This window comes from Rana temporaria, chromosome 2 (assembly GCF_905171775.1).
Source record: "Rana temporaria chromosome 2, aRanTem1.1, whole genome shotgun sequence".
NCBI lineage: Eukaryota > Metazoa > Chordata > Amphibia > Anura > Ranidae > Rana > Rana temporaria.
In genome coordinates this window covers 2,731,069-2,746,919 of record NC_053490.1, presented here as the reverse complement: position 1 = coordinate 2,746,919, position 15,851 = coordinate 2,731,069, and the positions used below count along the sequence as shown (strand labels likewise).

The 15,851-nt window shown below is 39.4% G+C and overlaps 1 protein-coding gene and 2 pseudogenes across 2 annotated transcripts in view; 2 read left to right on the top strand and 1 right to left on the bottom strand.

Moving 5' to 3' along the window:
• LOC120926518 overlaps window positions 1-15,851 on the top strand; it is a 574,555-nt pseudogene that overhangs the window by 369,756 nt on the left and 188,948 nt on the right.
• Window positions 1-15,851, bottom strand: part of LOC120928403 (zinc finger protein 300-like) — a 1,021,177-nt gene that overhangs the window by 846,601 nt on the left and 158,725 nt on the right. The window lies entirely within an intron of this gene.
• Window positions 1-15,851, top strand: part of LOC120926655 — a 391,741-nt pseudogene that overhangs the window by 369,757 nt on the left and 6,133 nt on the right.

Here is a 15,851-nt window from a genome sequence, read left to right as displayed (position 1 = left end):
GCAGTACACAGGCTTGACTGTAGCAGTGAAGAGTGTCTGTATACTGTGAGGAGCTGTAACAAGCTGTGCTGGGGTTGTATGCAGAATTCTCATGCAATACACACAGTTACACTTCACTGTGACCTGTATGTTTCTTCTACCTGCATGGAAGAATCGTTCTTTTACTATTCTGAATCGGCTGCAAAGGCTATGAATGTGGTTTTCAGTAGCACATGGAGCTCATTGCCCTGAAGAGATTATCCATCCCAAATCACCTTTCCAGATAGCTTACTCAGTCACAACTCACATGAAAGAAGATCTGGCGATGTTTATTCGTCGTATGATCCGTAGAATGCAAGTTACAACAGGTAAAAGAACGATTCTTCCATGCAGGTAGAAGAAACATACAGGTCACATGAATTACAGCATTAAAATGACTGATACAGCAAAGAGGGGGAGGAGACTGAGCAGCATGCAAACTAAGGAATGCCACAAGAGACAAACTAGATAGGCATAAAGAGACAGTACATAATAAAAATAATATCATGTAACATGACATATACGCTCATAATATATGTGCCCTTTTGCTGACATATATATTGTCTGCTGATACAAAAAATATATATAGTTCTGCTGCATATATATTAATTAGTTGTTCTATTATATTTTCTATTTCAGAATAATTTGTCTTCAGTCAATCACATTTACTCACACCTCACTATGTCTAATAAAGATTCCACTACTGTTACCCCCTCAGATATCCCTGAGGTAAACCAGAAAATCCAATCCATAGTAGATAAATCCATCCAATCTGCTATGCAGACGGCCATATCTTCCATGCATGATTCCATTGCACAATCGGTAGTCATGGCCCTGTCTCAAAGTAAACCTCAGGTTACCCCTCAACCTTTACCTATTACCCCATCTGACATTTATTGGTCAGCGGAGGACTCTACATCCCACATGATTCAGGGATTGAAAAAAGCGGGTAAAGTGTCTCAAAAACGACATCATTTATCTCATACCGGTCCCTCCCATTCTAAAAGAATGGTCCTGATGGAGAACCAGGGTGAATCTTCTAAGCCTCCTAGTAAAGGAAAGGCTACTGTCAGTGACGAGAGGTCACACGTTATACCCTCTGCCCGGGAGGAGTTGATCTTACAACGGGTAAAAATGGCCTCAAAGAGGCAAAAACCAGACTCTTACCGTACCTCTTCCAGCAATTCTTCTTCTGATGAGGAATCTTTATCAGAAGAAGGAAGAGACTCTGAATATGAGAATGTCTCTGATGCGGAAGAAGGAATACCCCTTGAAAAGGAGGAATCCGAGGATGCTATTATAGACGGCTCTGGTGACCCGTATTTCGACCCAGGTCAAATTAAACATCCCCGTTCAGGGGAATGGGTTACCCATTCCCTAGTTAAACATTTTTTAAGCCTCTGGATCCAGAAACCATTAGATAAGAATGAGGCTAGTAAGTTAAGAGCAGAGTGCCCGAGACCGTCCCTCCCAAAGAAATTAGCCAATACACCCTAATTAGACCCCGCATTAGTTAAATTCCTTCTAAAATCAGGAAAACACCCAAAAAAGGGGGTGGACAGATCATATCGTTTCTGTCAAGATAAATTATTAGACATGTTAGGCCCCTTAGCTAAGATTCTAGATTTAATAGAAGAAGCAGTTCATCTAACACCCCAATAGATTTAAATGTCCTGAAAGTTTGGGCTCAGCGAGCCATTGTACTATTTGGCAACGCCAATGCGGCCATCTCTAGCGAAAGGAGAAGATCGATTCTGATGAAGCTGGATCCACAGCTTATGCATCTCGCTTCATCTCAACCATCTTCCATCACCGAGGGTCTACTTTTTGGTGACTCTTTTATTAAAGAGATCAATAAATACGTAGCTCTCTTTACTTCTTTAGACAAGGCCCAATCATCACTCAAAAAGGTTTTCCAACCAAAAGTTTTTCCCAAAGCTGGGAAACGCAAGGGCCGATTTCCCAACAGATCTTCTACCGAAGGTCATTTCCCCAGAGGCCCTCTGAACACTGTGTTAGGTTACCAGATAGATTTCACCTCTTTACCGACTCAAAGTCAGGATCCTATTCCAATAAGGTTCTCAGAAGAGGACAAAAAGCTAATTTCACTGGAGATAAAAGAGCTTTACTCCAAGGGGCCATAGTTCAAGTTCCCTTGCAAACTCCAGGTTTTGTGAGCAACCTGTTCCTGGTCAAGAAGAAGGATGGAGGTTTCAGACCAGTAATAAATCTGAAATATCTAAACAATTTTGTCCATTACCGCCATTTCAAAATGGAAGGTATTCACCTGTTAAAAGACCTTTTATTACAAGGAGACTGGTTGGCAAACATAGATCTGAATGATGCATATCTTTCAGTGCACATGCACAAGAATTCCCAACCATTTCTTCAATTCCTGTGGCAAAACAAGAAATGGCAATTCACCAGTCTCCCATTCGGTCTGTCATCTGCACCCTGGTGCTTTACGAAACTACTGAAACCAGTAGTAGCAGCTCTAAGGAGCAGGGGTGTTCGTCTAATAATATATTTAGACGACATTTTGATCATGGCACAATCACTTCAGACTATTCATTTACACATTCAATGGACGATATCCCTTCTGAACATGCTGGGATTCATAATCAATTACAAGAAATCCATCCTAACCCCTTCAAAGGAGGTAGAATTTCTGGGTTTTCTTGTCAATACCCAACTATCCCTTCTGAGTCTTCCAAACAGGAAATTGAAGACGATCAGATGAGAGATTCGCTCAGTCCTGAACAAAAGTCAAATATCTCTTCGGACAATTGCGAGGATTGTCGGTCTATTATCAGCTTCCATTCAAGCGATATTTCCGGCACCTCTACACTACAGAGCACTACAGAGACTAAAAGCCCAACATCTAAGAGACGGCTTGGCATATTCCGACGAGATAACACTAACTTCGGACACCAAAGAAGAATTACTTTGGTGGCTGACTCACATCCAGATGTGGAATGGGATCTTCCATCCACATCCGGATATAATAATAGAATCAGACGCAAGCAACTCAGGTTGGGGTGCTCGCTGCGGCCCTCTTACAACAGGAGGGAAATGGTCTCCAGACGAAGCTCTGTTACATATCAATTGTCTCGAACTCTTAGCGGGATCATTTGCTCTCAAGAGTTTTGCGAGAGACAGATCCGATTGTTGTATTCTACTGCGCATGGACAACATATCTGCAGTACAATACATCAATCGCTTAGGAGGTACAAAATCCAAACCTTTGGCGAACATTGCAAAGGATTTTTGGCATTTTTGCCTGGACAAGAACATTATATTGAAGGCGGAATGCATCCCAGGCCTATCCAATTCCATTGCAGACTGGAATTCCCGTTATCTAACAGATTCCAGCGATTGGATGTTGAACCAGACAATTTTTCAACATCTAAACTCCCTGTGGGGTCCTTTCCAGATAGATCTGTTTGCATCACGCCTGAACAGACAGATTCCAACATATTTCAGTTGGCGTCCAGACCCAGAAGCATTGGGGACAGATGCCCTTCTACAAATTTGACCGAAAGGAACATCTTACGCTTTCCCTCCCTTTGTTCTAACATCAAGGGCTCTCCTTCTGACATGTTACCTAGAATCGAACATCGTTCTGATAACCCCTTACTGGCCATCCCAAACATGGTTCCCTCAGGCTCTGGAGATGAGCATAGACTACCCACGATTACTCCCAGTATTCCCTTCTATTCTACTAGACCCATTTCAGAATCCTCATCCTTTTAAATTTTCTTAACTCCTGGGGTGATAATGAGAATCTGTCTTTAAAACATCTATCTTTCAAACTAACAGTACTACTTTGTCTCATCTCCCTTAAAAGAGTAGCGGATGTAAAAGCCCTAGATATATCCCGCAGACAATTCTCTCCCCAGGGTGTTCAATTTTCCATTTTCAGACACACAAAGACCAACTTACATTCGGTCTTCTATCCGGCCTTTCCCTTCAATCCAAACCTTTGTGTAGTCCAATGTCTAAAAACCTATGAAACCAAATCTCAACCTTTTAGAGACCCTGACTCATCGCAATTACTAATTTCCTACTGCAAACCCTTCCATCCAGTTTCCTCACCCACCTTGGCTAGATGGGTGAGACAAACCGTGGATTTGGCAGGCATTGACATTTCCATATTTGGCGCCCACTCCACCAGAGGTGCAATGGCCACTAAGGTATTTCAATCAGGTGGTTCTCTATCAGATTTAATGCGAACCGCAAACTGGTCTTCAGAATCCACTTTTAAGAATTTCTATTTTAGACCTATGAATGTATTATAACTATAGGTTGTACGCTTATTTAATGCTCTAGAGTATACAGCTTTGAACAAGCATAATATGAGCCTCCTGTTTGCCATAAAATTGGAGATTTTCCTACCCTCTGGGACGGAAAATATAGATTTTATTAAAAACAGGAGGCGAGTATTATCCCACCCTAATACCCTACCCTTCAAGATTTATTTTGCTCTTACATAATATATTATTTTTCAGCTTAATGCGCCTATTCTACTGTGGACTTCATGACATATTGAAGAATGAGTTCCAGTTCAAGTTGTTCCAATTAGTTTCCAGTTCAAGTTATTTCCAGTCTAGTTTTATCATCAAGAAAGAGGAAGAATATCACCTGTACCTCACCTTTATAACATACTCCTGTTACCTGATTGGACAGTCTACCTATGTTCATTTGCATACCTATCTGTGTAACGTGTTTTTTTTTCATTAACTCTCTTGCTGCTGGATGACAGTAAAGAAAGATTATAGCATAATACTCGCCTCCTGTTTTTAATAAAATCTATATTTTCCATCCACGAGGGTAGGAAAATCTCCAATTTTACCAGCCAATGGGAATAATAGATTGTCCTCAATAAAATAGAATACAAACATTTAAACATGTATAATATTGTACATATTCCTTCTATATATAATATATATTTAATAATGAATGTAAAAAATAGAAAGTAACTGTATTTAATCCTTTATATAGAATTCTTACTTTTTATTTTTTTCCTGTATAGGTGGATTGATGAACTGAGTTTTTGGTCAGACTTGTCTTAAAAAATAAGTCAGATGAGAAACGAACCATATGAGTGTCTTAAGTGACGGAAAGTTATTCTTGCAATTCACTGGAGGATTCACACAGGATTCAAGACATATCAGTGTTCTAAATGTTGTAAGTGTTTTGGAGCCTCTTCAACATTGATCCATCCTCAGAGGACAACAGGAGAGAAGTCATTTCAGTGTTCTGGAAGTGACAATGTCTTTACAGTAAAGTCCAACCCATGTATACATAAGAGAAGTCATTTCAGAAGATATTTCTTGTTTGGAATGTAATAAAGGTTTTACAATGGAGGCAAAACGTATCACACACCAGAAGGTTCACACTGGAGAGAAGCCATATAAATGTTCTGAATGTGACAAAGCTTTTACAGCAAAGGACAAGCTTATCAGACACGAGAGGGTTCACACTGGAGAGAAACCTTTTCGGTGTTCTGAATGTGGCAAAACTTTTACACAGAAGAGTAGTCTTAACAAACACAAGATGATTCACACTGGAAAGAGGCCATATCAATGTTCAGAATGTGACAAAGCTTTCATTCAGAAAGATAATTTTATTACACACAAGATGACTCATACTGGAGAGAAGCCATATCAATGTTCAGAATGTGACAAAGCTTTTACATCTAAGTCATATCTTTTCAGACACCAGAAGATTCACACTGGAGAGAATCCATATCAGTGTTCTGAATGTAACAAAGCTTATAAAACAAAGTCACAACTTTTCATTCACCAGATGATTCACACTGGAAAGAAGCGGTATGAGTGTTCTGAATGTGAAAAAGTTTTCATAGAGAAGAGAGACCTTATAAGTCACCAGATGATTCACACTGGAGAGAGGCCCTATGAGTGTTCTGAATGTGACAAAGCTTATACAAACAAGAGAGGGCTTATCAGACATCAGAAAATTCACATTGAAGAGAAGCCATTTGAGTGTTCTGAATGTGACAAAGCTTTTACACAGAAGTCAAGCCTTATCACACACCAGAAGATTCACACTGGAGAGAAGCTGTATCAGTGTTCTGAATGTGATAAAGCTTTTATAGGGAGGCACAAGCTTTTCCAACACACAAGGGTCCATACCAGAGAGAAACCATATCAATGTTCTGAATGTGGCAAAGCTTTTGCATGTAAGTCATATCTTATCATCCACCAGAGGATTCACTCTGGAGAGAAGCCATATCAATGTTCTGAATGTGATAAAGCTTTTACAGTGAAGATAAGCCTTATCACACACCAGAGGGTTCACACTGGAGAGAAGCCATTTCAATGTTCTGAATGTGACAAAGATTTTACAAATAATGCCGGGCTAATCAAACACCAGAGGATTCACACGCTTCAGCTGCAGTAAAGAAACTCTGGAAGAAGGGGGAGGAGCTAAGCTGAAATGAAAGACTTCAGGGTGTTTCATTAATGTCACAGCTCATGTCATCTCACAGATACTCAAAAAGTATATTGCTATTTAAAAAAATAAAAATAGTAAGCAAACAGGAATGTGATGAATGGACTCTTTAGAATTTATGTATATCGGCACAACCTAGAAAGACTTTGACCATTCTACATTTTGAATTTTTTTTGGACAACAATGACTGTTTCCTTATGCCTCTCATCTGTACCCTTTTTATGGGGCTTTGTCTGAACATGTAAAGTATTTGTATGATTCACTAACTGAGCTGTATTCTCAAGTGTTTTCTTCATTGACTGATCCTGAGCCAATACATGACCAACACTGCCTCAGTACAGGGAGACTGGGTAGCAGTCAAGCACCATCTTGCCAAGACTCTGAAGCCTCAGTGGAAAAGTCCTTTCCAGGTTCTGCTGACAATTGCTATACCTGTCAATCATGAGGGCTCCAGCTAAGCCCATTGTGTACATTTTCTTCCTCCCTTCTCATAATCAAGGCCTCCTGTCCATGTTCCACCTCCTCTCATGGATGACAACTTTGCAGACAGGGACACCAACCATGCCAAAGTCTCCATTCCATGAGAAAGCAACTTCTTAATCTGGCACAGGCCTTGCAACACCAAGTTGCTGCTGTTTTATGGGATGTATTCAACATTTCAACCTTATCCCAGCTGGCTACTTGTGTTTTATTCAGTTCTGATGAAAGTCTATAGGATTTCATCAGGTGAAGATTGGATCTCCTTATTATCATGTTTTCCTGTCCTTATAATGGTCACCTCCATAGACCAATCATACAGTACAGCTACAAGACATCCGATCTCACAAAGAGTATATGTTTATATCCCCACAACTACAATTGAGTGGAAAGATCTTTTTTTTTTTGGTAGATTTTTTTTTTGTGTGTGAAAAACACTTTTTGACCCTAAAAGCATTGTGTGATATTAAGTATAACTATGGGCAAAATCAATATTGACATAAATGGTGCAATCTGTCATTAACCATTTTATTCCTCGGGACTTTCTCCCCCTAAACCCACCGAGTCACAGAGAGTTTTGTTTTTTTCAATGTCTCAGTTCTGCACATTATTAGCTAGATTCACAAAGAGTTATGCCGGCGTATCAGTAGATACACCGTCGTAACTCTGAATCTGCGTCGTCGTACATTTAAGTGTATTCTCAAATTGAGTTACACTTAAATGTAGCTAAGATACGACTGCCTGCAACGTCGTATCTTAGCTGTCTAGTTCCGCCGGCCGCTAGGGGCATGAATGATGATTTACGCCCATTCACGAATGTACGCTTGCCCATGGCAGTAAAGATACACCATTTACATAAGGCATTTTCAGGCGTAAAGTTAGTCGAACAAATAGCTGGCCGCTAGGGGCATGAATGATGATTTTCAGGCGTAAAGTTAGTCGAACAAATAGCTGGCCGCTAGGGGCATGAATGATGATTTACGCCTATTCACGAATGTACGCTTGCCCATGGCAGTAAAGATACGCCATTTACGTAAGGCATTTTCAGGCGTAAAGTTAGTCGAACAAATAGCTGGCCTAGCCAATGTTAAGTATGGACGTCGTTCCCGCGTCGAATTTTGAAAATTTTACGTTGTTTGCGTAAGTCGTCCGTGAATGGGGCTGGACGTAATTTACGTTCACGTCAAAACCAATAAGTCCTTGCAGCGTACTTTGGAGCAATGCACACTGGGATATGTCCACGGACAGCGCATGCGCCAATTCGTAAAAAGGTCAATCACGTCGGGTCATGGTTCATTTACATAAAACACGCCCACCTCTTCACTATTTGAATTAGGCGCGCTTACGCCGGCTCATTTACGCTACTCCGCCTTAACTTAGGAGGCAATTGCTTTGTGAATACAGCACTTGTCTCTCTGACTTACGGTGGTGTAGCGTAAATACGATACGCTACGCCGGCTCAAAAATACGCCGCCCTACCTGAATCCAGCTATATATCTTTAGAATTTGTAGTCTACCCAAATGTATTATAGATCAACAGATTTTCGGGGCTTTACCCACCTGAGCTCCGGAAGGTTTTACCCCTTTTGTGTCCAGGGCATTTTCAGCACTGCGTTATTTTAACTGGCAATTCTCTGTCATGCAACGCTTTACTCCACTGAAATTGATATGATTTGTTTCATACAAATAGAGCTTTCTTTTGGTGTTATTTGGTCACCACTGTTTATATATATAATGAAAAAAATTTTTTTTGAAAAAAAACAACAATATTTTTTACTTTTGATTATCTAAAAATAAAATAAGAATAAAAGAACCACATTTCTTCATATATTTTGGTCAAAATGTATTCTTCTAAACAAAAACAAAAACAAAATTCCAATAAGTACTGTATATATTCTGATATACTGTTGGCCTATTTCATTTTTTGGGACCCCTAAAAAGCCAGGACAGTACAAATACCCCCCAAATGACCACTTTTTAAAAAGTAGACAGTCTGAGGTATTTTTCGTAAGAGGCATGGTGAGTTTTTTGAAGTTGTAATTTTTCATCACAATTTTTTGGAAAATTAAGAAATTAATTTTTTTTTTCACAATTTTGTTTTTACATACTGTCACCAGTTCAGTACAACGTCATCATATGACTGATGTGGCAGTGATCAGGGGCACTAACAGGTGACAGTATTAAATAAATAAATATAATTACATTTTTTTTAAATATTTTAAACAATATTTTTTTACCTTTTTCCCACATTCTTTCATCAGAGTAATTTAGTGACACTGTACTACTCTGAGGGAGGGGGATGGGGATTTGATCAGGGATTTTCTTTTATTTTTTGACACTTTAGTTTACTGCTGCCGTGATGGCCACTGTAACAGAAATGTCTTGCGCTGTCATGAATGGGTTACATGCATAACTATTGTGTGCTAGACATGTGCATTTATTTTTGTATGAATGCAATTTCGTCCACATTTCTGAGATTTTCATGTTCGTTTAAACAAACGATAACAAATGCGCAGAATCCGAAATCCAAAAGATCCAACATAAAAAATGCTTTATTTTTGTTTTGTTGCGACAACAGTTGGATATAGATAGACGATTCGACATGACGGTGACAATAGCGATCTGTGTCTATCGAATGTAGTGATCTAATTTGTCCACTAAATGTAGTGATCATGTATAGTGTCCAGTACTCCGGTCAGATAATTAATATCTTAGATGTTTAGTATAGTGACCATAAATTACGTTGTTCCGCAGCAACTTACACCAGGTTCTCCAGAGAATGCATTTAATAGATCTTCCAATAACATACAAAGTCCACAGACGATACAAGAATGCAACAGAGTATAATTCAGAATCCCATCTTCTCCTAGACCTGTGCAATGTTCATCATAGAGTGACAAGACAAGACTCCTTGAATGCCAGCTTGAGTCCTTCAAATATTGGACTCACACTGGAAGGGGGGGGTCAACCAAATGTTCCCATTGAATGAACATCCCACAAATCTAATTAACATTAATAAACACTTCCTTATGTAAGGAAGTACCAGGCCACACACCTAGGTCGTCTTAGATAAGATTAACACATCAAAGAATCTTCAGCTGTCCCTTTGATCTGTGTTTGACCACTAACCCCTTTGATGTGTAACCTTGAATGCCTGTATGTAAACCTATATATACTGTGCCTTTCATATACCACAATATTTTACAATACCTACATATCTATATTAATATTACTACATCGAACCTGCGGTTGAATGTGTCTAACCTTAACTCTATTCATAGTCCAAGATTATTCTACATAGAGAGGAAAGATTTGACTGAGAGAGAAAATATTTGACATTATAGAGACATGAAGATTTGACGAAGCAGCTAAAAACATACGATTGCCTCCAGCGGACATTTATGGTCAAATTTTATGGTCAAATGCTCCGCCCATAGGCTATGGAAGAATTCTAATGATGGTTCACTAGTAATAATAATTAATAAATATAATTATTACTCGTGTCATATAACATTAGAATTCTACCATAGCTTGTGGGCGGAACATTCGACCTGAAATGTACGATTGCGGCGTCGTACAGTTTAGATGCTTCGTCAAATCTTCTTAGAACATCCCACAGACACCATAAGCCTTTAATGACAGATTCGACCTTAATTCATCCGGATTTTTGGATGAATGCATTTTTTAACAAAACAAAATAAATAAAAAAGTATTTCGGAAGTAACTAAATAATTGTATTTTTTGGACAAAAACTAAATTCTGAAACAGAATATTTCAGTTCTCTTTTTAGTACCTTCTTAAGAGATGATTTCTTCCTCTCCGGTGTTATTTCACAAATACTGTCTGGATCCTTGTGTCTCCGCTGTGATATTCAAGTAGTAAATAAGTGATATTGTGCTAAGTGCATATAGAGTAAAGTTATATGATGTAAGTGACGCGGATGATCCGTGACCGACAGCAGCTCTCACACCAATATACACTTCATAACAACAATTAAAATAAAAAACGTGTAGCGCTGTCCAACCATGACCTTAATGATTAAAGCGCAAGAAAACATCAAATATAATGCAATAAGGTGAAAATGTGAAAAAAGAAAAAAGGGAAAAATAACAATTATTAACCACTTGCCCACCAGGCCAATTCTGACATTTCTCTCCTACATGTAAAAATCATATTTTTTTTGCTAGAAAATTACATAGAACCTCCAAACATTATATGTTTTTTTTTTTAGTAGAGACTAGTGTTGCTCACGAATATTCGCATTGCGAATATTCGACTCGAATATAGCATATTCGAGAAATCGCGCTATATTTCGAATTTCGCGGTGAATATTCGCAATTCCGAATATTCGCATTTTTTCAATTTGATTTTTAAAACAGATCACATCCTATCGACGTCTAAAAGCATTGCTGGTATGATTAGAGACCCTGGGCCGAGTAGCTAAGCTGAGGCGATCCTTTTATGTTGCCAAATTGAAAAAAAAAAAAATTGCGATTTTTCGCTATTGCGAATGCGAAAATGATTGCGAATTTTCGATAACTGTGGTAGGAGAACTCTGATTGTCTCTGATGCAAAAGGGGGGGGCTTTGTGTATGTGTATGTTATGAATATTTGTATGTTTGATATTATTATTTTTTGTAAGAAGGAAAAAATTGCGCATACCTTAAAAAAGGGGAGAATACAGCAGCAACTCAAAAATGTTATACAACATAAATTAATACAAGACAGAAAATGGAGTCGCTCTACAAGAATAAAAAATATGTCTAGTGACAAGACATGTGGGCAAATTATAAAATAAGCAAGCGCAAATAACTTGTGAAATACACAGTGAAACAAATATATAAAGAAATATAGTCCCAATAATAGAAAAATAATCTTTCATAAAAATGTCTTTGATATGTGAAGTGAAAAAAAGTCCAAAGCATGCAGCATGAACGTGTTCAATCTTCAAGGTGTTTGATTGACAAACGGCTGTGACAGATGGATAGAGTAAAGAATCACCACCAATGCAAAACACTTTTTATTTTGTATTGTAAAATATCACGAATATTCTGAGCCAATCAGAGTGCTCCTTCCGCATTTGCCGAATATTCGCAATTATTTTGTATTGTAAAATATCAAGAATATTCTGAGCCAATCAGAGTGCTCCTTCTGCATTTGCCGAATATTCGCAATTATTTTGTATTGTAAAATATCAAGAATATTCTGAGCCAATCAGAGTGCTCCTTCTGCATTTGCCGAATATTCGCAATTATTTTGTATTGTAAAATATCAAGAATGTTCTGAGCCAATCAGAGTGCTCCTTCCGCATTTGCCGAATATTCGCAATTATTTTGTATTGTAAACTATCACGAATATTCTGAGCCAATCAGAGTGCTCCTACAGCATTTGTCGAAATTGCGCAATAAATATCGCATTCGCATGTTGCGATATTTCGATAAAATATCACGAATATTCTGAGCCAATCAGAGCGCTCCTCCAGCATTTCTCGAAATTGCGCAATAAATATCGCATTCGCATGTTGCAATATTTCGATAAAATATCACGAATATTCTGAGCCAATCAGAGTGCTCCTACCGCAGTTATCAAAAAAATCGCAATTATTTTCGCATTCGCAATAGCGAAAAATCGCAATCATTTAATTTCGATAAAATATCACGAATATTCGAATTTAGCGAATATATCTCGAATATTCGAATATATATTCGAGATATATCGCAAAATCGAATATGGCATATTCTGCTCAACACTACTCCTGAAGATGTTTCCTCCTCGCCTGTCTCTACAAAGGCTGGATGAGTTATGCAACCTTATCCTTGTAACGTGGATGAAGAAAGGTTGCCAGCCAGTAATGATCCCTCATCTTGAGACCACGAATCCTAGGGTCCTTTTTGCAGGCTTTGCAGAATCAGGGAGGCCATGTAGCGTAAGTTTGCAGAGACATATAATTCTGAGTCCTCTGGGTCACTAAGGATCACATGATCCGCAACTACCTCCTCCCAGCCACGTACAACTACTTGGATTGCTGGGGACTAAAACCATCCCTTGAAGACTGCTGTTGAGTGTTATTCTCTACATCCATCCTGACACAATCCTCCTAACTGCCCTGTCCTACGAGGCCAAAACATTGCCTTCCACATGCCGATCAAGAGCCGAAATGGCCTTCCGTGAAAAGAAATGGTGTTTTGGAACCTGCCACTGAGGTACAGCACATTCCACAAATTCACAGAAGGGGGCAGAGTCTACCAGCTGAAAAGGCCACAGTTGGAGTGCTAGAAATGTGGCCAAGCTAGCATTTAGATGCTGAGCATGTGGATGGCTGGGACTGAATTTCTTTTTATGGTTCAGGAACTGGGGCAGGGAAATCAGATGTTGGTGTACTGCTAGCAGATTGGTTGCAAGTACTTGGGACACCTATTGCTATACCTTCATTATCCAGGGATGGAGATGCGATTCAGGAGTGGAATAAAATGCCTCCACAGATTCACCATTGATGATTTTTGTATTGTCTTTTATTGACTAGCTGACCCAGGTTTATGTGGTCCGCATTCATTTATTTTGGTGTTGTTTTGGTTTGGAAGGCATGAATATTTCCACTCCTGCTATTCTTTTGTGACATCTTCGTATATACACATGCGTTTTTGTCCAGCGCTCTTTATTGTTAAACCAGCCATAGGTAGGGGCATGGTCAGGTAGCATAACAGCACCTTTGCTTCAATGCGCTGGGTGTTTGGTGTGCTCCTGCCCCTTTAAGGAGGACTGGGTTACTCCCAGCCACCTGCCCCTTACCTATTGATTAGCACACCTGTGCTCCCACGGAGGAGACTTTAATAAGGTCATAGTTAGGACTGCAGTACACCGAGTGCCTTGACGGGGCCTGCAGCTTACACAGGTATTTGCAAATGCATGCAACTAAACCTCAGTTCGATGTGAGCTTTTGGTTGGAAATTCCGACCGTGTGTAGGCTCCATCTGACTTTTTCTGTCGGAATTTCCAACAAAAAAAATTTGAGAGCTGGTTCTCAATTTTTCTGACAAGAAAAGTTCTTGTTGGAAATTCCGATCGTCTGTATGCAATTCCAACGCACAAAAAACATGCATGCTCTGAATCAATTTGACACATGCTCAGAATGGCCAGGAAGAAAAAGGAGAAGAGTGTAACATTGGCGGGAATTTTTAACTTAAGTTCAGCTGATTTCACCAATGCAGAGAAAGTGGTTTTAGACAAGGGCCTAAAATTTGTCCCGTCTAGAACTCTCAATAAATTCAATACCTTTATTGATGTACAGAAGTTCGTGAGAAAAATGAATATTCAAAGGTATTTTATTTCCAACCCCTGTAGACCGAATCTCCCAGAGGTTTCTACACAGATTATACATACGGGGCTTTCTAACCCTTCCCTCTTTAACCCTTCATGTCCAATAGCACCTAGTATCAAAGTGTTCAGGGATTTGGTCATCAAAGATTTGGAAGAACTTCCTGTCAAAAGGAATTACTCTGACCCTAATATTAAACATGGTTTAAGAACATTATGTGAAAGGAGGGATCTGGTGATCCGCCCTGCGGACAAAGGGGGAGGGATAGTGGTTCTTGACAAAACTGCTTACAACGAAGAGATGTATAATATTCTGGGGGACAGTTCTACATATACCAAATTACCCTCGAACCCCACTTCTAAATTCAAGGTTTCGTTGAAGAAACTCATTGATATTGGGGCTAGAAAGGGAATATTGGATAACAAATAGAAGAGTTATCTTGTGCCTAAAGTTCCGCGTATACCAGTCATGTACTACTTGCCCAAAGTACACAAAAATAGTACCCGCCCACCGGGGCGGCCTATTGTAAGCGGTATCAACTCAATAACATCTAGAGTAGGGAAGTACATAGACTACCATCTCCAACCTATTGTGAAAAATATCCCCTCCTACCTGAAGGATACCAGACACACTATTGCCAAATTACAAGAGGTACCCTACACGGAAGATCTTTTACTAGTCACAGCCGATGTGGCATCTTTATACACCAGTATTGCCCATCATTTAGGTTTTCAAGCTGTGGACTGTTTTTTGGATAGAGTGGAAACCATTCCTTTGGTACAGAAGTTATTCATCATGGACCTGTTGAGGTTCGCAACTTCTCACAACTATTTCTGGTACGGAGGTGACTTTTATTTACAACAGAAAGGTGTAGCGATGGGGGCCAAGTTTGCCCCCAGCTTGGCTAATATTTTTATGGCCAAATGGGAGGAGGATGTCGTCTATGCTCTAGAGCGACCTGAGATCGTTCTGTGGGCTCGATATATAGACGACATCCTCCTTCTATGGAAAGGGGATCGTACTTCTCTTGATATCTTCATGACTGTCTTGAATGATAATCAAGTCGGGATTGGTCTCTCCTACGAGGCGAATCCCTCAAGTATACACTTCCTCGACCTTGAAATCTTTGTTGAAAACCATCAACTTAAAACTAGAACATACTTCAAAAGCACGGACCGCAACGGGTTTATCCCACAGGATAGTTGCCATCACCCGTCCTGGCTTGGCTCGGTACCTCGTAGCCAGATGCTTAGACTAAGACGGAACTGCTCTAATTTAAATGATTTCAAGGTCCAGGCACAAACTTTGAAAACAAGGTTTGTGGATAAGGGATACTGCAATCTGGCCATAGAAGAGGAAATCAAGAAAATCTCTACAGTGGATAGGTCCACATTAACCGTGGAAAAAGTCAAAATAGCACAAGATAACAAATTTAAACACTCGTTCTTCACCACTTTCTCTACCCAACATAGACAAATTAAAAGTATTATTCAAAAACATTGGGCAGTTTTGAAAAATGATCCCTTGTTGGGACCAGTTCTTCCTGTACAGGCAGGTGTGATTTATA